At 43.7% G+C, this 25,025-nt stretch overlaps 1 protein-coding gene and 1 long non-coding RNA gene across 3 annotated transcripts in view; one reads left to right on the forward strand and one right to left on the reverse strand.

The window, feature by feature from the left end:
* PCSK2 (proprotein convertase subtilisin/kexin type 2) overlaps positions 1-25,025 on the forward strand; it is a 241,550-nt gene that overhangs the window by 102,600 nt on the left and 113,925 nt on the right. The gene's annotated exons all lie outside the window — the stretch shown is intronic.
* On the reverse strand, positions 9,018-22,860 carry LOC129625548 (uncharacterized). The gene is made up of 3 exons (XR_008701531.1): positions 22,715-22,860; positions 11,628-11,755; positions 9,018-9,549 (listed from the first exon to the last, which is right to left on the reverse strand). It is a non-coding gene; the product is annotated as an uncharacterized LOC129625548 (long non-coding RNA).

Consider the following 25,025-nt stretch of genomic DNA (forward strand, 5'->3'; position numbering starts at 1 on the left):
GAGACTCGGGTTCGATCCCTGGGTAAGGATGATTTCCTGTAGGAAGCAATGGCAACCCATTCTAGTATTCTTGCCTGGAGAATCCCATGAACAGAGGAGCCTGGTGGGCTAAAGTCTTCGGGGTCACAAAAAGTCAGACATGACTGAGCACACACGAACAAATATGTGTGTGTACAAGGGCAGATTATTATTGTCAGTTAATAAAAATGCTTAGTTGTGAGAAATGTACCAAACTAATGTGAGATGTTAATAGGAAAGAGAGTGTGGGGAACATGGGCATTCTCTGTACTTCCAACTTTTCTAAAACTGTTTAAACAAAAAAGCAGTCAGGTATGGAATATGGTTTGTGATAGCAAGAAAAATCTGTCCCTCAGAGTCATCAAATACATGGCCTTGTTACTGTTTTACAAATGTCAGATTTGCTGCCTAATGGAAGGATGGTGGAGGTGGGGGACCCCCTTTTCTGGGACACTATGACCAGTGATTACTTTCACCTGAGAGGCGCTGGACCTATGTAGGGAGGGCTCCCGTCTGCCAGAAGGAAACAGCTTCCTGCAGTTGCCCTGGAGGTCATGAAGCTGCCTGCCCTGCCCTGCCCTTAATCCTATCCCTAAAGTGAAGTGATTCTGCATCCAGATTATTCAAGAGACCCCTGCCTCTATTTTCTCAACTTTTAAAAAACTACTCTCTAAAACGTGTAGTAGCTTTCAGTTGCTGCCAAATTATAAAGACCTTTTGGTTACTCTTGCCTGGAAAATCCCATGGACAGAGGAGCCTGGTAGGCTGCAGTCCACGGGGTCGCAAAGAGTCGGACACGACTGAGTGATTTCACTTTCACTTTTCACTTTCCTGCATTGGAGAAGGAAATGGCAACCCACTCCAGTGTTCTTGCCTGGAGAATCCCAGGGACAGGGGAGCCTGGTGGGCTGCCGTCTATGGGGTCGCACAGAGTCGGACACGACTGAAGTGACTTAACCTAACCTTAAAGTGAAGTGAAACTCACTCAGTTGTGGCTGACCCTTTGTGACCCCATGGACAGAAGCCTGCCAGGTTCCTCTGTCTGTGGGATTCTCCAGGCAAGATTACTGGAGGGTGCTGCCATTTCCTTCTCCAGGGGATCTTCCCACGCCTAGGATTAAACCCTGGCCTCTTGCACTGCAGGCAGATTCTTTACTCTGGGAACCACCAGGGATTTGAGGACCCTAACCTTAATCTTAATCCCGGCCCCGGGGCCTTCCTTTGGGCTCCCTTGAGCCTTGTCCCGCTGCAGTCTTGCTCCTCTGGGCACCGGCACCCTCTGGTCATTCCTCTTCTTCTCCTGTTTCCTCAGCTCTACATGAAGTCAGACTGGATAAGTTCTAGACCCAGCACCAAACTTTGAAGATTTTGGAATAACACAATGCAAACAGGCTGACTTAAAAATCCACACCTACAATGTGATCAGGGGGGCCACTTCAGTTTCATGTATTCCTCAGAATCTAATTTAAATCCTACCTCCTTCTGAGATGGCTTCCTTGACCGCCCCAGCCTTCATCATATGTGCTTCCTCTGGACACATGACATCCTTACATTACAGGATAATATACCTGTGTTAGGGCATCTCAGCCTGACTGTGAGCTCCTTGGAGGAAGGGACCAACTTGAATGCAATATATATCCTCCAAAGATTAATGGGAAGCTAGGTCCTCTGCCCCCAACCTCCACCTGCCAAACACCCAAGGAAGACCCATGCTCTGCGCCCCTTCCCTGGGGCAAAACCAGCTGTCTGAGGCTGCAGGCAGCTCACCGGCATTGCTGCTGCCATGGCAACCAGCGTCCCTCAAGCAGACCATGCTCCGTGGAGTCCTGGAGCAGCTGCTACCACTGGTCTCCACCAGTGCCATTTCTGCTTCCCTGAATTTGATATTTTCTGGGATAATAATACAAATTAAGGTATTTGCTGGTTTCTATTACCAGTTTTTGGTAAATCACTTTTTCCATATAAATGCATGGGAAAGAAATTGTCAGTAAACATACCATTTATTTTACTGAGAAAAAGCTTTAAATGCTCAGTCATATTTTTCTAATACAATTCAGCGCTTCCAAATTTATTTACTGCCGCCTCAGTAAGTCCAAGTAAATCATTCTTTTATACACACACGCCATGCCCTTGTTGAGAAGAGATTTGTTAATAGTCTGTTTGTTGGGTCCTGGCTATACACCTAGAACAATTGTAATGAAATTCTAGTTTATAGTGGAATGAATGCTAGCAAAGAATTCTTCCTTCATCCTTCAAGGAGTTCTAGTTTAGAGATGCTGGGGAAACGGAAAAACAAAGCAGGCTAAAGGGAATTTAAGCTGACCATCCAGTCCCTAAAATTCAGTTTCCAAACAACAGTTATAAAGCATTTTAAAACTTAGGTTTTATTGCATATTTAGAAATATAATTAATTTCATAGTTTTTTCTTTGACTTCTCCCAGAGAAATTTTTGGAGCCTGGGAGTTTGTGCATGTTTTCCACAATTAAGTTTCTTCCTCATGTGTGTTTTTTTAGTAAACATATGCATATATTTACATATAGTATATGATTATATGTAATTATATATAATATATGCTTTTATACACAATATATTTTTAAGGTAAATGTTTATATTTTGCTTATATTTATATATAATTTATATTATTACATATTTGACAAATCATATTATTAAAATGTAATAAAAGATATAATAATATTTTGTATTGTACATACTTATATATAATTTAAATGTTAGTCTATGACTTAACATATAATGTAAATATAGAGTATGTGTAACTAAATAAATAGTTCATACAAATTAATATACATTAAAAGAGAAAAGTGAAAGTCACTCATTCATGTCCAACTCTTTGCGATCCCATGGACTATACATAGAGTTCTCCAGATCAGAATACTGGAGGGGGTAGCCTTTCCCTTCTCCAGTGGATCTTCCTGACCCAGGAATCAAACCAGGGTCTCCTGCGTTGCAGGTGGACTCTACCAACTGAGCTATCAGGGCTTCCATTGTGGATCAGCTGGTAAAGAATCCTCCTGCAACGTGGGAAACCTGGGTCCGATCCCTGGGTTCGGAACATCCCCTGGAGAAGGAAACAGCTACCCACTCCAGTATTCTGTCCTGGAGAATTCTATAGACTGTGTAGTCCATGGGGTCACAGAGTCAGACACAACTGAGGGATTTTCACTTAATATACATAATGTATATATTTTAGTAGTGAGGACATCTCTAATGTAGACAATTAACTGGCTTTAAATGTCAGAAAAAGCACATGTTTTACTAATTACATTTGGAGAAAGAGGGTGATATAGAGGGGAAGAAAGAGGAGAGTAGGAAAGGCCAATTCAAAGCTGGAAACCATTTTTGAGATTATGTTTTAATGGCCTGGAAGATGAGGTCCAAAGCGGGTATCACTATCATCCAGCTTGCCTGTGACTGAGCTGTAGTAAACAATGAATGATTCTTATCTTTTTTTTTTTTTGGCATGCCGTATGGCTTACGGGATCTTGGTTCCCCAGTTCAGTTCAATTCAGTCACTCAGTTGTGTCCGACTCTGTGACCCCATGAATCGTAGCATACCAGGCCTCCCTGTCCATCACCAACTCCCAGAGTTCACCCAGACTCACGTCCATCGAGTCAGTGATGCCATCCAGCCATCTCATCCTCTGTCGTCCCCTTCTCCTCTTGCCCCCAATCCCTCCCAGCATCAGAGTCTTTTCCAATGAGTCAACTCTTCACATGAGGTGGCCAAAGTACTGGAGTTTCAGCTTTAGCGTCATTTCTTCCAAAGAAATCCCAGGGCTCATCTCCTTCAGAATGGACTGGTTGGATCTCCTTGCAGTCCAAGGGACTCTCAAGAGTCTTCTCCAACACCACAGTTCAAAAGCATCAATTCTTCGACGCTTAGCCTTCTTCACAGTCTAACTATCACATCCATACATGACCACGGGAAAAACCATAGCCTTGACTAGATGAACCTTTGTTGGCAAAGTAATGTCTCTGCTTTTGAATATGCTATCGAGGTTGGACATAACTTTCCTTCCAAGGAGTAAGTGTCTTTTAATTTCATGGCTGCAGTCACCATCTGCGGTGATTTTGGAGCCCCAAAAAATAAAGTCTGACACTGTTTCCACTGTTTCCCCATCTATTTCCCATGAAGTGATGGGACCAGATGCCATGATCTTAGTTTTCTGAATGTTGAGCTTTAAGCCAACTTTTTCACTCTCCTCTTTCACTTTCATCAAGAGAATTTTTAGTTCCTCTTCACTTTCTGCCATAAGGGTGGTGTCATCTGCATATCTGAGGTTATTGATATTTCTCCCAGCAATCTTGATTCCAGCTTGTGTTTCTTCCAGTCCAGAGTTTCTCATGATGTACTCTGCATATAAGTTAAATAATCAGGGTGACAATATACAGCTTTGATGTACTCCTTTTCCTATTTGGAACCAGTCTGTTGTTCCATGTCCAGTTCTAACTGTTGCTTCCTGACCTGCATACAAATTTCTCAAGAGACAGACCAGGTGGTCTGGTATTCCCATCTCTTTCAGAATTTCCCACAGTTTATTGTGATCCACACAGTCAAAGGCTTTGGCATAGTCAATAAAGCAGAAATAGATGTTTTTCTGGAACTCTCTTGCTTTTTCCCAACCAGGGATCAAATCCGTGTCTCCTGTGTTGGAAGTGCAGTCTTAACCACTGGACCACCAGAGAAATCCCCCAACCATTTATATCTCTACTTGAATTGTGAGAAACCAGGAAAACACTCAAAATCTCCACTGTATACACCCAAAGTCAATTACCAGAGCTTTGGTGGTACCCAGCAATCAGCAGCCAGGCTGCCCACAGGCCCTCCTCTCTTCTCCCAGCCAGCCAGGGGGCTGTCCACCACTGGTTTCCAGAATCCTAGATGTTACTTTCTCCTCTAGCTCCATGAGCAGATTGAGAATCGTGTGCTAACTTTTTAATTAAAAAAAATAATAATTAAAGGACTAAACACAGAGTTGACTAGAAACAAACCATTATTCTTCCTTAATCACTTAAGGCTGAGCAATTTATCTTTCAATTTGGCAAACTCTCAAAAAGAATAAATCAATGTTGAATCTGAAATTCAATGACTCGGAGGTTTTGGAAAAAAATAAAGCTCCCAAGGCATCACATAAAGGCAAGAACCAGGATGAGTTCCACCAGTGAAAACAGATCATCAATTTTACTAGATACATACGAGCTAACCCCAAAGCACCTTAACTTCTTTATGCCATCTTTTACATTTTTTATATTGATTTCATAAAAATGTCCCCAATTATTCAAAAGCAAGCTCACTTTACATATAAAGTTTTCTGATAAAAAGCAGATACATTCTGTTTCATCACCATATTATCTAACATTTCAAGTTATAGAGATTTAAAATGCCTGGTACCTATATTCAAGCACAAGTAATGTTCCAAAACAGGTGATTATCAGCTTGAAAGTCTTTCAGCTTGCATATACATGACTTCACAACTGACAAAGCATGATCAAAAGTGTTAATTCATTTGTTTTTATCATGTCCTATATTCCTAAAACTCACAGAAGTAACCTGCAAAGTATTGCTCATTGTAGAAAATTCAAGAAATATATGTAGGAAGAAAACCCTCCATAGCAAGCCCATCTTTCACTTTCACCTCTAGGGGTCACCACTATGATAAGTTCATTATGTCTCCTTCTGAAAGCATGCTGCCCTAGAGGATATAATGTTAGCCATAAAGGGCTACATGATATTAAATAGCCACATTTTTTAAAAGTAAAAGTGAAATTAATAGTATATTTGGTATAATCCATTATATCCCCAATATTATAATTTTATCATGCAGTCAATATAAAATTATAGTGAGATGTTTTGCATTCTTTGCTGGTACTGGGTCTTCAAAACCCAGTGTATGTTTTATACTTGCAGAATATCTCAATTCAAACTGATCACATTTCAAGCACTCAGTAGCTACATGGGACAGTGGCTATCTACTGGACCATTAGGCCCCACATGTTTCTTCATATATAGATCGAGAGTATGGTGTGTGTGTGTGTGTGCAGGTATGCGTGAAAAAGAAAGAAAGAGAGAGAGGTATGGGATGGTAGATCAGTTAAGAGGTCTTTGCTGCCAGTAACAGAACTAATAATAGCTTAAATAATAAAAGCCCTAATTAGCCTGTGTAACAGAAATCAAGATTTCCAAAGCTATTATTTCCAAGTCTGGGCCAACAACTAATAGTCAAGGCTCTGGTTTGGTGTCTCTGAAGGTCTCTCAACCTTTCTCATGGTTGCAGGATGGCTGCTGTCAGTCCAGTGAGTGCATCTTCATCTACCAGCCTCCAAAGACAGGAAGCAGGATGGCTGGGGAAGTGAGAATAGGCCCTCCCTTTATTCATGGAAGGAAAAGCCTCTCCTAGATTCCCCCTTTATAGCTCATGGGCCAGAACACATCACATAGCCTTCCCTAATCACAGGAAAACTGGGTAAACAGGTGTCAAGGAGAGTGGGGTCAAGAAGGGGTGGCAAGTAGACCCCCATAGATCAAGTACAGCTCTAGGAGTGGAGTTCCCAGCTAAAACGGCACATTCACTGTAAAGTCAGACAGACTTTAAACACACAACCCACATGGGCTGTGCCAATTTACACTTCCTCCAAAAATGGATTTAAAAAAAACTATGTTTCACCACATCTGCAGCAGCACTGGCGTGATTGGATTTTCAAATATCCCTTTACAGTTTACGCTTTTATGAGCACAGCCTTCATTCTGCTCAGAAGTTAGATGATTTCCCCAGGTCATAGCAAGCAGAGACTGACCCAAGAACCACTTCTTAAATCCAGGTCTTCTGTTGACACGCTGCTTCTTCTATTCTCAGCTGAGATCTGCCTGACAAGAATCGTTTATGGAAACTGAATGCATAATTACAGAACCTTAAACTTAATTTTATGACCAGTCTGAACACCTAGTGTAAGTTTCAGTCCCTGTCTAGCATAATCTCTGGCCTTTGTGAAAACCTATACACTGAATCCTCTTCTGAGCACCAGGCAGACAGATCCTGGGACCCTGAATGACCTTTCTGTTGTGATCGGCTCAGGATAATTTTTATTCTTGAATAAACAATAAAAATCTCACAGTGCTTTGTGCTCATCATCTAATGTGATTTTAAAAACAGAAAAAAAAATTTTTAAAAACCTGTAAGATTGGCATAAGTGTCCAAATTTACTTAAGTCATGATCACTGAGACTTAGAGAAGTAGAGTGATAGGGTCAAGATCAAATATGTGAGCAGGAACCCAAGTCTTAGATTCTTGAGCATAAAAGAAAGGCTTAGATGCTAGTGGTGAGGAGAGGATTCCATTTCTCATATTATCAAAACCTTCCCAATGGTCTAGGCACTGGATGTAGTAATAATTGCAGCTCACACCTATACAGCATCTACTATGTGCTCATCACCATTCTGAGCCCTTTGTATTTGTTATCATACTGAATTTTCACAGTAGTTTTATAAGGTTGTGTATCAGTCAGCTATTTCCCATAACAAAGAGACTTTCAGGAGCCTACAGTAGGTGTTCAGTTCTCATTAACGTGTATGTGGTTGGGCTGCCGTTCAGTTGATTAGAGGAGGCTCAACTAGATGTGGCTCTAAGCCAAGGACTGGGTTCAAGTTTGTTCTGATTATCTTATCACTTAATGACCAATGGGTTATCTGACAGAAGTCAAAAATTCCCAAAGGAAAAACAGAAACACCTGATTCCTTATATATGTAGGTTTCCTATGGTCCCCATAATTATACTCACATCCTATTGGCCTAAGCAAGTTACATGACCAAGCCCAAACTCAATGGAATGGGAAGTATGTTCCACCCATAAAGGCTGACGAGGACAGAGGGTGACTATCTGCTGTACAATAATTTACTTTAGGGGAATTTTATTATTATTCCTTGTCTTTAAGGTGCAGAAACTAAAGAGAGATTAAGAAACATTCTGAAAGTTTCTGTGCAGCTAAAAAGTTCTAGAGTTGAGATGAAGTAATTGTAAGATGAGTAAGACTCACTCTGTCTAGAACATGCTTCTCTTTTCTTAACTCTTGCATTCATCAGTACAACAAAAAAATTCTGGTGCACCATCTCAATTTCCAGCTTTACTTAATCTTTTCAGCCACATCTATTGTCATGTCAACAAATTCACAGAAACCAACCCCCATCGTGTATCTGTCTGTCTAACGCAAAGGGTTCACACTCATTGGATTGCACATAGAAATAGTATTTTCTCAGTGTTCCTAAATAGGAACTGTAGTCACTCCAGTGTCTGGGCAGAAATGGGAGACCTCCAAAAAGCAGAGAAATTCCACCATGTCCATCTGTATCACAGGACAGAATGGAATTGAGAATAGGTCACTAGATTTGATAAATAGGCGGTTGCTGATTGAGCTGTCCTGTGAAATTCCTGGGTGAGGGCATCACCTGACATGGGTTTCTTTAGAGCAATAGGTGTCAAATTGTGGTCCACTGGATCAGCACCGCGAGCACTACTTGGGAACTTGATAGAAATACACAGTCTCAGGCCCCACCCCAGACCCACAGAATCAGAATCCGGAGGCGGGAACCAGCAATTTGTGTTTTATCAAGCTCTCAGAGGCTTCTGATGCTGCTTCTAAATTTAAGAACCACTGCTCTAAGGGATTCTGAGCACACAGAGAAACACAGCTGCTCCAGTGTTACAGGCGCTGACCTGCTAAAAAGGTTAACAGCTTTCTACTCCACTGGAGCTTTCACACTCTTGGTTCTCTGAGCTCCGCCTTCACTTTACAGCATATACAATGGATGGGTTTGCTTCCAGTCTTAGCCAGTGCCTGCAAGGAGGACCCCACTCTGTGTTATCTTGGGGTTTGGTTTCTCTAGAGATGGAAAGTTGGCAACATTTTCCTTTTTGAAAATTATGCAAATCATCTTGGATTGGATCTGAATCATTTTTTTTTCTTTTGCCATAAAGAATTTCAGTAGGATAATTGATGAAACTTGAATAAAGTGTGCAGATTAGATGATAGTGGTGTTTCAATGTTAATTTCCTGATTTCCGCAATTGAAATGTGGTTATGTCAGAGAATGTAATCGTTTTTAGGAAACACATGCTGACATATTTAAACTTGAAGGGGCATACTATTTACAACTTACTCTCAGATGGTTCAGGAAGAAAAATTGTGTGTATCTGGATATGTGTGGAGATAGAAAAAATAATGATAAAGCAAATGTGGTAAATATAAGTATTTGGCATGTCTAAGTGAAGAATATGTGGGAATTCAATTTTGCCAACTTTTTCTATTGTTTCAAAATAAAAGTTTAAAAGGGAAAAGCAAATAGAATCACCATGACAGTGTGCATGCAACCAATTTCACAGGCTCTCAAGTTATTACCACCAAACGTGTCTTCGTTATAAGCCACTTCGTATACTTGTGGCTTCAAGTCCAGACAGTTGTAAATCCGTAGTGAGTTCACAGCATGTTCAGGTTTATCTGGTTCACTCTCTCATTTTACACCTATTGAAAAGGAAACCCGAGAGGTTAAGTCTCTCCCCTCAGGGGAACAGAGCCTGTCAGGATGACTTACCAGTTCAAGTCATCTGTGCCTGGAATTGCCTCTGCCAACACACTCTCAAGGTTAGGGGTGTGGAAGAGCATGGTAAGGGCGCGCTTTGGTTTTCAGAGAAGGTTTTCAGGCAGGAAACAGCTTTGTCTTAGTATGAGGCACCCCTTGAAGTGAAAATACTATTTCTCAACAGAGTCGTCAGAATAAGAAAGGGCCGGGTACTTCAGGAACACTGAATTCATTTTTTTAATGTTTAGTATTTTTGAGGACTATGGGAAGGAGCACAGTACAATTAGAGTCAGAAAACTGTGGGTTAAAATTTACTAATTAGCTTGAGCAAACGGCTTCATTTCTCTAAGCCCCGATCTCTGCATCCACAAGAGATGGGTGGCAGTACTTCTCTCAGTGCGGTGACTTAAATCAAATGAAAGGATCCTGGGGGGATGTGTCTGGGGCCATGGTGATCGATGAGTTCTTTGCTCCCAAAAAGAGGATGGCAGACTTTTGGGCAGAGAAGCTGATGGCAAAGATCCAGCTTGCAAGGGTCAAGAGGAAGATGCCTGGGTGGAGGGTGGGGGTGGGGCAGGGGCAGGTAGGGAGCAGTTTCTAAAAGGAAGCTTCCGAGGTTTCTGACCAAAGACCTAGGATCGCAGGACAAGGACTTTTCATTCACACACTCATGGGTCTGGGATGAAGACCCTCTCTACCACCTGGATCTTCAGTAAAGCATATAGAATAGTGAGATTTCATTTTTTATTCATACATCCTCAGTGGTGTTGGGTTTCCCCCTGCAATTCGCTGACTAATTAGAAAGGCATTACAGTATAGTCAAGTGCCTTGGTTTCAAACTAGGACAAATCTGACCAAAAAAAAAAAAAAAAAGGCAATTTGAAATTGTGTGATGTGGGGCAAGTTCCTGAAATTTTGTGAGGTTCAATATCTTCTACTCATAAAATGGTGGGTAATTGTTCCAGTTACCAATGCTGTGTCATAAGTCACCCCTGAACTAGAGATGTGAAACAATCACAATTTCACTTTGGCTCATTGTTTCGTGGGTCAAGAATTTGGAAAAGGCTCAGCAGTTCCCATCAACAGGGTCCCTCGTGGTCCCACATGGCTATAGTCAGATGGGCCCCTCCCACACCCACAGGTCCACAGGACCCATGCATGACCTTCAAGCACAGCAGCCTTAGGGTGGTTGGACCTCCTTATGTGCAACTGGCTTCCTAGGTCTATAGGACCAAGTGAGCTTTCTGACCACCTGGTGATATTGGAAGTCAGAGAGCATTTCTTCCTCCACGTCCTACTGGTCGTATTGGTTTACAAGTCCATTCAGAGCACAGGGAAGATGTGGGTTCTACCTGTTGCTGAGAGGACCACTGAGGAACTTACAGACGTGTTTTAAAGCTGCCACTGCCCTTGTGGCTCAGATGGTAAAGAATCTGGCTGCAATGCAGAAAGACCTGGGTTCAATCCCTGAGTCTGGAAGATCCTCTGGAGAAGGGAATGGCAACCCACTTCAGTATTCTTGCCTGGAGAATCCCATGGACAGAGGAGTCTGACAAGCGACAGTCCATGGGGTCACAAAGAGTCATACACGACTGAATGACTAGCTTTTTTTTTTTTTTTAAATAAGATTACTGAAATCACTAGACATCCGATAATTGTATTCTACACATTGAGTTATTTTTGAGATTTTTATAGTTACCGGGTTATAGCAGAATAACAGGGTGCTACTTCTCATCAGTCAGAGAGACGTATGTTATGAGAGAAACATGGATAGATGGTATCATTTCATCAAGCCACAGTTTTATAAAAACCTAGTCACTTGAAACCAGGCTAGTGACTAGTTGAATGCCATCGATTGCTCAGATAACCAGACTGAATGACTTCTCCAGGTCCTTAAAATGCATGGATCGCTAGTGTCCCTCCCCAGCACTGTGTGAATGTCACTGAATGGTAAGAGGCTGTCTAAATAGGCAGAGATATTGATTTTCTTTTCTACCTTTTCTGAAAGCTCTTTGCTTACCAGGTGCTGAGCAAACATCAGGCAAATAGCAGACCATGTAGAAACAGATCAAGTAAGCAGCAACGAAGGCATCCATGGCTTTCTGTCCATGAGGCTGGTTAAGTTCAGGAGCCCACAACTCTGGTTTTCTATTGGAAAGTACACACCTTTATTCACACTCTGCTCTCTGCCAATTGATAATACAACTCACCTAGTTGGTACTAAGTATCATCATGGAAAATGTTCCCAACCAACCCACGGAAATGAAGAGAGGTGAACGTCTGAAGAGAGGTGAACATCTGTTCAGAGTGTGAAGGACAGGGTGTGCTGTGCATTTCAGAGGATAGGGTATGCATGCCAGGTGTTGGGGCAAAATTGCTTATAACCTTGGAAATGGTAAGAAAGGTCTGTCTTAGTCTATCTCAGTGGTGACAGATAAATCAGGATTTCTTTAATATAGAGGACATTGGAGAAACCACCCAGATAAACCAGGATTTCTGTAATATAGAGGACATTGGAGAAACCACCCAGATAAACCAGGATTTCTGTAATATAGAGGACATTGGAGAAACCACCCAGATAAACCAGGATTTCTGTAATATAGAGGACATTGGAGAAACCACCCATAGACACTATATTGTCATTGTCACCCAGGGAAATTGAGTTGTGGTCATCTATTCTCAGGAAGAAAAGTCAGCGTTTCCCCAGGGAAGCCAAGGGGAAGCAGATTAGAAGTCACCTGCTACTCACACCATCGAAAGGAAACCAGTGACTAGGATGGAGAAGGGTCCCTCCGGATTCTAATTGGCTCTGTTTCCAATGTGAATTCCTAGAGAACCACAAAAGGGAATCTGCAAAGAGTGATACTTTTTAGTGATTTCACCAGATTTTCTATGGACTATTACTTTCCACAATATGGTAAAAAGCATAATGGCCCATTCAAGGGTTTGGTGTTAGGTTTTTGCAACATTCTTTAAGGAAAATTCCATAAAAAGACAGGTGTGCTAGGCTCCTCCTTTGGAGCACATTTTTGGCACTTGGTTTGAAGATCATCAATTTTGCCCTCAACTGTAGATAAGAAAAGGTTGCAGTGATTTCATTTCAAGCCCGAAAACAAAGTTTGCTTTTCTGCCCAGTTGCTAGAAGGAGCAAAAGAAGAAAGCCACCTTGTCTGACCTTACGAAGATGGCAGTCTTGCCTTCCCTGAAATGAATGGTAAAGTATGACAAGGGAGGAGGGAGGAGGGTTCAGGATGGGGAAAACATGTATACCTGTGGCAGATTCATTTTGACATTTGGCAAAACTAATACAATTATGTAAAGTTTAAAAATAAAATAAAATTTAAAAAAATAAAAAATAAAAGTGTTGAGAGAGAAAAAAGAATAAAGTCTAAATGTCTCCATTCTGTATGTTATTCCTTGGCTTCAAGGACAGAAAACCAGAGATCAGGCAGGCACAGGACCTCTCCCTGAACCCATACACTTCCGCACCTGCCGTCTCTCTGCACTCAGCTTATTCTGCTGAAGATAAACTTGATTTCTTCATGCTATTCTTATTGCTGTTTGGGTTTTTTTTTCTTTTTAAATTTTATTATTTATTGGAAACCAATTGCTTTACAATATTGTGTTAGTGTCTGCTGTACCATGAGGTGAATCAGCTATACATACATCCCCTCCCTCTTGACCTTTCTCCCACCCACCCCCATCCTACCCCACTAGGTCATCACAGAGCACCGAGCTGAACTCCCTGTGCGGTACATCAGTTTCCCACCAGGTATTTCACACATGATAGTGTATATATATCAGTGCTACTCTCCCAAGTCGTCCCACCCTCTTCCCTCATCCCACGTCTGCACATCTGTTCTCTATGTCTGCATCTCTATTTTTGCCTTGGAAATAGGTTCATCTGTACCATCTTTCCAGACTTCATAAAGTGACCTATTTGCTTTTTCTGTGGAATCATTTCGGAGCATAGCAACCCTGAATAAGATTCCCTTTCTCTTCAATAAATCTTTCATTTTAAAAAATCAAATAAATACTTAATGATTTCCTACTGTGCACCTGCTACATCTGAGAACTGAAAAACAAAGGGGATCAGGGTTCATATCTTCCAGGGCTTTGTCTGCCATTGGGAGGCACAAGTGTACCTTATTCGTAGAGCAATTAATAGATGATGTTGCAGTGGTAAAGAATCCACCTGCCAATATGGGAGATGCAAGAGACCCAGGTTCAATCCCTGAGTTGGGAAGATCCCTTGGAGAAGGAAATGGCACCCCGCTTTAGTATTCTTGCTTGGAAAATTCTATGGATGGAGGAGCCTGGCAGGCTATAGTCTGTGGTGTCGCAAAAGTCAGACACAACTGATCACACAGGCACATATGTTGCAATTCAAAAAGAAAACAGTCTCAAAACTCTAGGAGTCTGCTGCTGCTGCTACTAAGTCACTTCAGCCATGTCCGACTCTGTGCAACCCCATAGACGGCAGCCCACTAGGCTCCCCCGTCTCTGGGATTCTCCAGGCAAGAACACTGGAGTGGGTTGCCATTTCCTTCTCCAATGCATAAAAGTGAAAAGTGAAAGTCTAGACTCACCTAGAAGTCTGCTGCTAAGTCACTTCAGTCGTGTCCGACTCTGTGTGACCCCATAGACATCAGCCCACCAGGCTCTCCTGCCCCTGGGATTCTCCAGGCAAGAACACTGGAGTGGGTTGCCATTTCCTTCTCCAATGCATGAAAGAGAAAAAGCAAAAGTGAAGTCGCTCAGTCGTGTCCGACTCTTAGCGACCCCATGGACTGCAGCCTACCAGGCTCCTCCGCCCACGGGATTTTCCAGGCAAGAGCACTGGAGTGGAGTGTCATTGCCTTCTCCCACCTAGGAGTCTAGGTGAGTCCAAATTGACAAGAAAAACTTTGAGCAAATTGCCCTTCCTTCAAATTCAAGATAGCAGTTCCAGAAAGGCCGTGACAGTGTTCACATAGCATCTTGCTTTTGGGGTGATTTTGCTGAACACATCAACATGCCATGTGTTTTTTGCCAAGAGATCTATTTTTCAGGAGATCTATTCAACAATTAAATAATAAGAACTTTCTCTAAAGACACCTTAAGGGTACACAGAACTTTTCAGTTTTCATATAAATTGAATGTGTAAAAGTGATTGAGAGACTTCACTGGTGGTCCAATGATTAAGATTCTGTGCTTCCAATGCAGGGGGCGTGTCTTTCTGCCTGCAAACTTCTTGGAAAGGGGTCAAAGTCCAAATTCTTTTATGTGAAATAAAACATGATGGAGCTCATTATGGGCTTCCCCGGGTGGCTCAGTGGTGAAGAATCCACCTACAATGTGGGAGACACTGGAGACTCAGGTTCGATCCCTAGGTCAGGAAAATCCCCTGGAGGACAGCGTGGCAACCCACTCCACGATTCATGCCTGGAGAATCCCATGGACAGAGGAGCCTAGCCAGTTACAGTCCATGGGGTTGCATTCATGTTTGGAAGTGAAAAAAGCAAAAAACAAAAAAGTGAATAGAAATCATGACCTGTCAGATAACGTCAGGCTCCCAGTGCAGACGAGGTGGTGGTGGAGCTGGTAACAGAGCTCTCACAGGCCCACTGTTCCATAAATGCAAAACTGTCATATGGAAAGGGCAGACTATTTGTTCTCTGAAAGTGAGACAAAATGTACTTTTACAATTGGTTTTGTTTGCCCCCAAGAAATTACAGTTTAACAGCGGGTACCATACCCAAGTTCAAGAACTGTGTGATGGTGCTAAATGACTATTCAAGTCCCAGCTGTACAGTTTAAACAACTTGTTTTCAGGGGAGTTACCAAAAATGCCGATGGCTGTGATCAGGAAACACAGCAGATATCACAGAATGGGGAGGGTATGGGCAATGGGATGTGCGTGGATTTTCTGACACACGAACGTTGAGGCACGAGTGCCTGCGCCCTAGATAGGAGGCCCGTGAGGACACGTGCGGATTTATAGGGAAACCAGCCTGGCTGGGTCATGGCAGAGGGACTGCAGGCTGGGCGGAAGGGGTGAGAACGCTCTGGCTCCTCGAGTCCCAAACTAAAGCACATCTGCATTCCCCAGAAGTGGTGCTGGTGACTACAGAGAAAAGTATAGAATGTAGACATGTGAGAGGGTGACAGCAACTTCCCTAGCTGACCCTCTGCCTTACCCACAAACCTCTGGCTAGACAGAGGAAACAAGCAAGGCTGCCAGGAAATGACGTGTTCTTCTGGCCGGATCTGCCTGAGCGCCTAACCCAGGAAGGACCATCTTCACACCTGAGGCAGCCCCAGCCCTCTAATCACACCCAGTATTGGAGTCATTGTAGCTGAGGCCCCAGAAATAATGTCACAGACACAAGTCCCATCCCTCTGTGCCATCTCCAAATTCCTGACCCACAGCATCCATAAATTAATGGTTGCTTGAAGCCCCTACACCTCGGGGTGATTAGTCAGCTGAACACAAACACTGACCTCTTGACCTGTCTCCATTCCCTCCTTGGCTTCTGGCATTTCTTATTGCAGCCCAGTTTGATTTTTCATACCTTTGTGGTTAATATGGTTATTTTTTTTTTTCTGCTTAGATGCTTCTGAGACTTTGTCTCTATTGCTGCAATGCAAATATTCCCTGGAATATGACTAAGTATATATAGATCTCACATTATGACTCTTGCTGAGAATGTGGTGAGCCTTTCCAATTATAAAATCAAGTGTTTTGCTTTGTGTCTCTTCCAGTGGCTCTGAACAGTTTCTCCCAGCAGGAGTACTGTTAGCAGCACCGCCAAGCTGAGGAGCCAGCTCCCTGGTAAATTGGGAACCTTCAGTCTGAGTAACTCCCCACTACTGCGTGCCTCCTGTTACTGCCCCAGGTCTAAGGGCCAGCAGCAGGAGACAGTCAAGCAGCTTCTGAGCTGGACTGAAGGCTCAGTTTACTCTTCATCACAGTGAACACAAGCAGTGGAAGGGTCACCAGTTAACATTCGGATCTCTCAGTACCGGAGGTTCAACCTTCGTCGTTTCTAATGTCCACGTAACCCACCCCTACAGGATGCTGCCTGTTATAAAATACAGTCCGTCCGTTAGATCTCAGAAATGATGCCTCACGGGCTATAAACTCTAAGCAAGATAATCCATGCAGAATGCTGGCATCAATACACACAAATAAGACAAAAAAGTCTGGGATCCCCCTGGTGGTCCCGTGGTTAAGACTTTGCTTCGAATACAGGGGGTGAGTGCAGGTTCAATCCCTGGTCAGTGAGTTAAGATCACACATGCCTTGCAACCAAAAAACAAGAACATAAAAGCAATATTGTAACAAATTCAATAAAAACTTTAAAAATGGTCCACATCAAAAAAAAATCTTTAAAAATTAAAAAAAAAAGATAAGAAAGCCCACCTTATCGCCTCCTTTTGAGGCTTTTTAGCAAGGAGTTGAAGCTTCTGAAGTAAAAACACACAGGCAGCTTGAAGATGGAGATTTCCAGGGCACCAAGAACTGGTTATTTGACCTTAAATTACTCCCATTAGATATCAGTTGTATTTGCTACTGAGCAGGCATTCAGGAATGTTCCCATCCCCCCATTAACTAGAACTTTTATGTTGAATCTGTTTCTCTGTTGTATTTCCTGTGTGCGCGCTTAGTCGTTCAGTCATGTCTGACTCTTTGCAACCCCATGGATTGCAGAGCCTCTCACACTGCAGGCGGATTCTTTACCATCTGAGCCCCAAGGGAAGCCCTATATCCCATGACATACACATCGACAATTTTCTCTTCACCATTTTTATCTCTTTCTGATAAAACTGTGAAAATTTACCTTTATCATGACCAATCTGTTTCTGCATTGTCAATTCTGCTCTTTGCTGCTTTCAGAAAAATGTTCATTTTGCTTTTGTGCTTGGTATCCTATTTGTGTTAGTTGTGTCTGACTCTTTGCGACCCCATGGACTGCAAGCCACCAGGCTCCTCTGTCCTTGGGGATTCTCCAGGCAGGAATACTGGCGTGGGTTGCCATACCCTCCTCCAGGGGATCTTCCCAACCCAGGGATTGAACCTATTGCAGGAGGATTCTTAACCAGCTGAGCCAGTAGGGAAACCTGCTGGCTCATGTTTGAGTTGTTCTATGTTTCATCAATTCACTTTTTGTTTTCGTCCTGATGTGTTTTTTCCTCTCAGTCTTACGAATTTGTAGCATTAAAATCCTGATTTATGTCCTAATCAATATATTGAAGAATATCCTTCTGGCTCTGATGTTGAATCACTTTTTTATACAATGCTTCTGCCTGAGTCTTCAGCATGACCTCCCTACCTTGTTCCTAGTTTTTTTCTTTCCAGTTCTCCTATATAGGTTCCTTTTCCTCTGGGTCTTTTGTTTGTTTGTTTATTTATTTACTGCCATTTCTGAATGAAATAAGCTCTATCCAGATCCAGCATTTGCCCTCCGACTCACTGTTGGCTTGCCCTTGGTCCTACCCAGCAGTTATACTACCTTCTCAGACACAGTGTTGGGAGCACACAGTTTGCCAAATTTCCAATGTCTAAAGGACTTTCAGGATTGAGATGGAATCTTCTCTTACAGTCCCTGCATACTTCCCTGACACTCTGAACAAATGTCATGGCTAAAAATAGTGTGAACTGCCACCAGGGCTCTTCCTGGAAGTTTCTACCCACACAGATGGCACTCGGCTTTTGGGATTGACAGTTCCCAAAGTGAAATGCCCACCCTGGGCATTATTCTTCTCATGGCCATGACTGGAAGGCAAGAAATCTCACAGTGGACAAGGATATTTGTTCCAGCATAAGTCCAAAGCAGTACACATACATGACCAATACACATACATGGGCCAAACCCATATCAGAGGAACAGAGAAATACCCCTCCTTTAAGTGAGGTGGGAGGTCAGAGGCTGGTAAATAAATAAAAATTGTATAGTTCAACCAGTGGACGTTTCTGAATCAGGCCTTGGAAGATTGTGCCCAACTGGGTCACGGTCAGGATACTCGGTAGCCCCTCCCCATCGGAGTGCCCCCCACCCCCACCAGCCACTGCAGTCTACCCTGTGAACTGAGTTTCTATAACCATCTCCATTTGCCTGATGTGGTGTTTCTCAGATTTGTCTTCACACTAGTTCCTTTCCTCTGGACACCAAATCTGCAAAGTGCCCTGTTGAAAGTGGACTCCAGAACCAGACCAGATGTCTCAAAAACATCTGCTCTATCCTTCACCTAGGACCCTATTTCTCCTAAAGCATCCAGAGTTTGACTTTTCTTTTTTAGCTATTGCTCATTAACTATTATTACTCTTTCATGTTAAGCTATGTGCATGTATGCTCAGTCATGTCTGACTCTTTGTGACCCATGGACTGTGGCTCCTCTGTCTATGGGATTCTCCAGCAAGAATACTGGAGTGGGTTGCCATTTCCTCCTCCAGGGGATCTTCCCAACCCAGGGATCGAACCTGAGTATCCTGGATTGGCAGGCACTTTCTTTATCACTGAGTCACCACGGAGACATCTGAAAGCCTCCCCTCCCACCAAGACACTTTTCTCTTCCCTGTAATTGTACAACGGATTATTTTTAACCTAAGAATAGCATTGGCTGTCCATTTGCACTGTCATATTTTATCTAGTCAATATAAGCCAATCACTTCAATCTGCTAATATCCTTTGGTGTGAAGATCCTCATCCATGAACTGGACCATTCCTCCTGAATTAGAATCATGCCTCAGCTGTTGATAGAAACAGTTCCAGTTACCCCACTATGATCCTTCTACTACTAGATAAGTTTCATCGGCACCTTGATTCATCCAATAATATAGCTGCTTTGTTTCTTTTTCCAAAGAATTCTGGGTGCTCAGTTTCTCCATCAAACGTCCTTCTTTCCTGTATAGGTTATCTTCAGTAGAATTGGTCTACACTCAGCCTCACTTCCCCACCATAGATGTTAGCTCCTGTCCTGCATGTGGTAGGAAAAATACTGGCCCCCAAAGATGTCCATGACCTAAACCTTAGGTCATGAATCCTTAGGTCATTCATGAGAGCCCATGAATATGTTATGGTACATGGTGAGAGCTAAGTAAAGTTTCTAATCAGCTGGCTTTAAGATAGGGAGATTATCCTGGGTTATCCAGAGCTCGATCATCACAAATACTTCCTCAGATGGAAGCAGAAGAGGAAGTGGTGCCATGTAAGAATTTGATCCACTGTTGCTCCCTTAGAAGTTGGAGGAAGGGTTTGTTGTTTAGTCCCTAAGTTGTGTCTGACTCTTTTGCAACTCCAAGGACTGTAGCCCGCCAGGCTCCTCTATCCATGGGATTTCCCAGGCAAGAATATTGAAGTGGGTTGCATTTCCTTCTCCAGGGGATCTTCCCAACCTAGGGACTGAACCCATATCTCCAGCACTGGCAGGTGGATTCCTTACCACCAAGCCACCAGGGAAGGCCTAGAGGAGGGGGACCATGAACTAATGAATGCATGCAGCCTGTAGCAGCAAAAAAAGGCAAGGAAATGGGGCCTTTGGAAGGAATACAGCCCTGCTCACAGCTCAATTGTAGACTTCTAGCCTTCAGGACTGTAAGAAAATAAATTCGTGTTTCTTTAAGCTACTGAGTTTGGAGATGTGTTACAGCAAGCATAGGAAAGGAGACTTCAGAATGAGAGGCTGTTCCCTCCTGGCATTTCTCAGAGTGCAGATCTAAGCACATGATGGTTTCTGTACCTTCCAGGAGCACAACTGCAAAGTCGGTGTGTGACTTTCTTCATTTGTTCTGCATTGCTGGGCTGGGGCTCGTTAATGCCATGCACTGGGTGCTCTGTGCATTAAGTAGAAGAATAGATCACTCTGACCTTTATTCTTTGTTGGTGTTTCGTCATTCGTGGGCTGCTTGGCTTGACATATGAATTACTCTCCAGCCTCCTGGTGCGGGGGATGCACAGTCACCAGCCCCCGTGTATTTTAGACATATGCCAGTTGTCATTTCTACACACATCTTCTTTTCCACTCTTTCAATTTGGGATTGTTCCACTGGCAATTAATGAAATATGGATAAGAGGAAAGAACCGACAGGGCATTGCTATTGACAAAGAGGTTAGCCTTTGAGGAAGATGAAAAATACATGCCCTTTAGGAAGAACCCACGGAGAAATGGAATATTCAGTCCCCCCTTGCCAGGACTGAACCCTGTTCCTTAATTCATTGGTCTATGGTCCTAACCCCCCAAAATCAAACCTTCAGTGTGTGTGAGTTTAAGAAAAGGAGATTGTAAATTTTCAAGAATCCACTTATGTTCTGTAGCTGACTACTTTTTGGCTTGTTCGCCAACTGAAAACGTATAAAGAAACAATGCAACCTATATTATAGCCAATCAACAGTCAGCATATCCTTCCACGCTGAAGACACACCAGGCGTAAAGAATGTCTCAGGAAGCAAACAAGTCTAGAGGGTTTTCACTGCCCTCTCACCTCCTTTGTCTTAATCCTCCCTCTTCCAGGGCCTCCTGGTTCTAAGCCCTGCATCTGTTATTGCTTTCAGTAAGCACTTCTCCCTGACTTGCAAGAAACTGCCCGAGAATTTGAAAATGACCTTTTCCATAAACTCCCATTCCTTCCTTGCACCAATCTCAATCAGCATCGTCAAGAAAAGCCGTCTCACTAATGAGCTCCTGCACACGTGTTGCTAATTGGTAACACCTGGATGTGTTGCCGTCCCCAGAGGACTTGTTCTCCAAATCTTTTCAAGCAGAGACATAATCTGGATGCTGAAGGCTTAACTCTTCATGGCTGGAACCCAGTCAGTGTGCCCGTGTTCAGGGGAGGTGATCTGAATCATCCCCGGAAGCTTTCTTTGTGCCCCTCACATCCCACCATTTGCACCACTGCTCAGAATTCTGCCCCTGCTTACACACTCATGGAGGAGGTGGATCCCATAGACACGTTATCCATCCTCTAATAGACAGTAGCATGTAACGTGTGCCACATGGTGTCCACCAAAAAACGGTCATTCCATAGGATCCTCACCATCAGCCTGTCTGGTCAAGAATTCTACCATCTCCGTGCTATACACTGGGGGGTCCACAAACTTTCTGTAAAGGGCCAGAGAGCACCTACTTCAGACTTGTGAGCCCCATGGCCTCAGTTGTTCGCACTTGCTCAGTCTCTCTCAGTCATATCTGACTCTTTGCCACTTCATGGTCTGTCAATGGAATTCTCCAAGCAAGGAGATTGGAGTGGATTGCCATTGCCTTCTCCAGGGAATCTTCCCGACCCAGGGATCAAAGCTAGGACTCCTGCATTCCAGGTGGATTCTTTACCATCTGAGCCACCAGGGAAGCCCATGGCCTCAGTTACAACCACTCAAATCTGCCGTTGCAGTGAAGGAAGCCAGAGGCAGGAGATAAACAAATAAGCACAGCAGCATTTGACAAACTTTATTTACAAAACACCCCTGACCTAGATGAGGAAATCAGGACTCAGAGACCTGAGGGAACTACCTCAGAACACCTAAATAAGAAGCTAACCCCTTCCACGGGGACTGAACCTGTTCTTTCCGGTTCTGAGTCCTAGGGCTGGTTCACTGCACCACAGTGCACGGTCTTTCGCACTCAGGTACAGCCATGACTTGAACCAAATCACCCACCCTCCCCACCCATCCCCATTTTCCCCACACACATTTGTGAGGCAGCATCTGGGCTGGGATATCATCAGTACCCTCTGATATGGAAGCAAAGCGAAGGCAACAAACCCATAGGACCAAGCCAGGTGCCCCTGACACTGCAGTTCTGCCTAAAGAGGCGACCGGCAGTAGACATAATTCATGAGACTTGCATTGTACCTGATGTCAGATTCACTTGTTCCTTCCAGAAGCACACTCTTGAATCCCCAGTCAAGTGTAGAACGGGGACTAGATCCTAGGGACATCCTACCCAGCATCCTCTGTTTGGCCCATTAGCAGAAGTGGACCAGGTACCATCATCACTATGGAGGCTGTGCAGGGGAGGAAGTTTCTGGAAGCTGTGTGTTCTAGGTTCAGCTGCAGCCACTCCCTCCCAGCTGGGTGCCACGAGCACCTTCTCTGTGGGCCCTGCTGTCTTCTCTTCACTTCTTACCTCGGTGCCTTTCCAGGAAGACGGAGCACTGAGTGGGCGAGTCATGTGTGAGGACACTTGGAGGGGCCGCAGCTGGCGTGGACAGGGCAGAGCCTTCGCCTCACTCCTCCTCCTCCCCCTATCTGACCTCCTGGGAGCCTTCTGTGTTAGCCTGTGGTCCTTCTGCCCTCCTGCAGTGGGAATCAGAGCCGACCACCTGGCCAGCAGACTCTGCATCAAGTCATTATGTGTGTAGCCAAAAACTATTAATATGCTAAAGCCACTGAGCCTTGCTTTGCTTCTTTTCCACATTTCTCAGGAGAACCTCATTGAAAGGGTCACATCATTGTGATCCCAGACAGCATTTAGGGGTTCCTGGCATCCTCAGAAAGTCATCTTCTCAAGTGTACCCCAGTCTAACCAGCCCTGCTCCAACACCTGGCACAGCTCCTACCACCTTTTAATGTTATTTTTTGTAATAAAATCCCAGAAACCCAACTTGTGACATTCTCTGTGGAAAGAGAACGTCAAGAGGAATTTTGAGATCAAGACATTACACACACCTTCCAGCTGTAGTTTACCTCCTACAGGCATTCCCATCTCTGGTCTCTGTCCTTCGCTCTGCTAGAAGCATCTTTTGATCCCTCCCTAATTACACTGACTTAGCTCAAAGTATATCTTGTATACACAGCTTTAGATGATAGATAGCAATTTGTTAATATCTTGTCACTGAGAGGCAGTGACTGGAACTGTGGCCGGAGGCACACAACCGTATCCTCTCTTCTCAATTGATCGCCTTCATTCTTGAAAGATGGGCAAACCTCTCTAAATGAGGGAAATCAATACCGTGCATTCAACCTTCGTTATGGCTTAACTCCCTGTTCTTTGAAAAGTTAAGCCCTGTGATTTGCCTATAATTGGACTTGCAGAGAAGTCATACCTGCCTACTCAAGGAGGAAATTAAGCCGCCAGACTCTCTGAATGTTCTCTGCTGGCTCCCTGTCCCCACCTCGGGTGAAGGACGCCCATGGGTCAAGTCTTCCCTCCACAGACCTCTGCCTCCAGATCTTGACAGCTAAGGCCAATGATTGGTGGAAAGTGATGAATTGGAATATCTGAGTTTATGTGGCCTCCCTCTTCCATAATCTCCCACCTTATCCAGCAGTGATGGCCTTTCTGGGTTTCTTGTTTGATGAACTGTTTTCAGCTCCTTGGTTCAAACACAGAGCTAACATGCTGCCTTGGAAATTTACAGGGAGAGAGGTGGTTATGTGCTTTTCCTGCAGGGGGTCTTCTGCAGTTAAGACACCCATGAGAATGACTTCAGCTGGTTACTCTCACCATGTTGAACTTGATTTGTCTTCCACTAGCTAAGAGCAGGAAGAGTGAATTAAAGACACGCTGAGCTGCTTTGAGGGGCTTCTCTGGTGGCTCAGATGGTAAAGAATCTGCTTGCATTGCGGGAGACCTAGGTTCAACCCCTGGGTCAGGAAGATGCCCAGGAGAAAGGAATGGCAAACCACTCCAGTATTCTTGCGTGGAGAATTCCATGGACAGAGGAGCCAGGCAGCTACAGTCCATAGAGTTGCAAAGAGTTGGAGGTGGCCATCTTCATCCTATACCTTTATATCTTTCCTCCATGGGTCCTTGTTCAGATTTCCTCTTCTTATAAAGGACACCAGCCATAATGGATTAAGGCTCACCTTAGTGACCTCATTTTAACAGAATTATCTAAGACATTTCCTCAAAAAAAAAAAAAAATCCGATCACATTCTGACACACTGGGGGTGAGAGCACTGACATGTGACTTTTTTCAGGGGGTCATAATTCAACCTGTAACAGATCTGACTCATGGCTCCTCCTTTGGCTCCCTGCATGACTTTTCGTGCCTTCGCTCCTAATCCCTCTTCTGCCCCAAGATTGTTGTGAAAATTATCTGAGATGATGTACATAAAGGTCTGAAACACCTCCTGGCACACAGTCAGCTCAATCAGTGTGAGTGGGTACTAGGTCTCACGTCCATTTTACAGGTGAAAAAAGTGAGCCTCAAATACTTTCTGTAGCTTGCTTGAGATCTCATGATAGTGAACAGTAGGTATATCAGAGTCTCTAATTCACACCTGTCTGTCCCAAAGACCAGCTCTTGTCCACAATGCCACACAGCCTCTTCTTCCACGTTTTATATTCAATAAAAGTCAAGCTATATCGTTCTTCCCATGAGATGAAGACCAACTCAATACATTTCAATTCTCCCCAGCAGCTCAAAACTTAAAAGGACAGCCCCCCAGCATGGCTCTGGCATCTCATGCACCAGAAACGAGGGTCCTTTCCC

This window comes from Bubalus kerabau, chromosome 13, assembly GCF_029407905.1.
Source record: "Bubalus kerabau isolate K-KA32 ecotype Philippines breed swamp buffalo chromosome 13, PCC_UOA_SB_1v2, whole genome shotgun sequence".
NCBI lineage: Eukaryota > Metazoa > Chordata > Mammalia > Artiodactyla > Bovidae > Bubalus > Bubalus kerabau.